The following is a 2,122-nucleotide window of genomic DNA, read 5'->3' on the forward strand; positions in this document are numbered from 1 at the left end:
TGAGAAGCCTCAACTCAACGAGTAGGTTGGCATAATGAAACTATAAATTTAGGGTTTTGCATCCTATTTAAACACCTTAACCCCCATAATTTGGCCTCATTTTCAGCCTCCTTTGCCCCAAACCTTAGCCATGAAACCCTAATTCATTTTTGAGAGTTTGAGCCAACTTTTGTGCATTCTTAGTGAATTTGAAGAAGAATGTACTTGAATAAGGAGTAAGCACGTGTAGGAGGAGAGTAGATCCAGAAGTTGGGCTTCATTTTGGGTTTATCTGAGGTATAAAGCTCATAATTTGTCTATAGCATGCTTTGATCTAGCTTTAGGGTGCTTCTTTCATGTTTTGGTCCAAGTAAGTTGGTTTTTGAGATTTGGACGTTCTATGTGGGAAAACCTTTCAGATCTAAGGTCTTGAGGGGACTTCATGGCATAAAGGTGCCAACTTTATGTCTATGGAAGTCCCATGCAACTTTTAGACCATCTTTTTGGTCTTTTAAGCCAAGTAGGTCATGCATTCAAGTAAAGATAGGAGGTTTACGTGTCCAAATCGTCCCTAGAGTCCAGATATGTGACCCCATGGCTTATTTTGAAGTTTTGATGGTTTTTGGAGTTGGATCCAAGCCATTTTGAGTTAGGGTTAGAGCTCATTCCTTCTAAGATGGGTCTTAATGGGTAAAGTCAGAAACTTTACCCTCTTAGATGTGTATTCAGCCCAGATCTAAAATATGGGACTTAGATTCGAAGAATGATGACTTAATACATTAAGAAAGCTTAATAGACTGTAGAACTCGACGAGTTAGGTCAAAGTATCCCGATTCTATAAAAGGAAGAACTCGATGAGTTCAAGGATGGACTCGACGGGTTGATTTGAGAAGTCCCGATTTTGTTGAACTCAATGAGTTCATGAAAGACGTTGACGAGTTGGATCTCAAATTCAGGATTTATGATTTATGGAACTCGGCGAGTTGAAGGGGGTAAATTTGGCAAGTTGAGTCAACTTGGACTGTTGATTTGACCAGGATTTTGAATTTGAATTTGACCAAAGTTGACCTGTAAGGGGGTTATGAGTATAAAAAAGGAATTAAGGAAATCTCTCATGTGTAGGGACTGAGTTGAGTTGATTTCAAAGCTGGAGATTTCTCAGCTACTTTACGGTATTCGAGGTGAGTTACCTTCCTTTAGAAGTGGATCGAAGGCACTAATGCCAGCCAACTAGTAGCTAATTATAGAAGAGATGATTGTCTTTGTGATAATTGTCTGGTATGCCAGTATCTGTTTTGCTTTATGTGCTAGTATGTTATGCTATTATGTGATAGTGGTAAGAGGGGTGGATTAGACCCTGTAATCGGTTGAAATAAACCGGAGGGTAGGTCGAGCACCCAGATATGCCAGACAGTATGTTTATGTTGTGTTATTATGTGGTAGTAGTAATTGAAACACAAGAATAACCTAATCCAATATGGTCTCAAAATTTTTGAATATAAATAAAACACTTATTATTTAATCACCATATTGATTAGACCTTATTCATTGTATACTATTTCGACTAATCAACTTAATACTTGAATTAAAACAATAGTCATCCCATGCTTCAGGCATGCACACTATGTTTATCTATGGTCATTTATTTGTGAAATAGTTCAATTGAACACATTTCTAATGATGCTCATTTCACACTTCCAAATCCTTATCATAGGTGTAAGAATGTTAAATTCTTGCCACTACTAGAATCTGTTAGAGTCTAAACTTACATGTAAAGATCCTTTTGTAATGTCTAGGCACCAAAGTCACAGAGACTTGGCCACTGATATTACAAAACATTCCATTGGAAATTTGTTACCAAACAATTCCATGGAAATGAAGTCTCACATTCAAAGAGCATTCCTTGAACATTCTTCTTGCATTAAAGTTACTAACTCATATAGATCTTAATATCCAACTCCCATAATGGAAACATTTCCATATTTCTATACGACTATCAATTCTAAACAATAGTTGCCTCTATTCATAACATGTCAATGTGGTCCATCCTAAATAATATTATACATCTAATTGTTCACAAGCAATTGATATTTGGTAAATATCATATTGTCCTTAACAGTTGTTTAATAACTTTAGTCATATC

The sequence above is a fragment of the Lactuca saligna genome, chromosome 2, assembly GCF_052625555.1.
Source record: "Lactuca saligna cultivar CGN05327 chromosome 2, ASM5262555v1, whole genome shotgun sequence".
Classification (NCBI taxonomy): domain Eukaryota; kingdom Viridiplantae; phylum Streptophyta; class Magnoliopsida; order Asterales; family Asteraceae; genus Lactuca; species Lactuca saligna.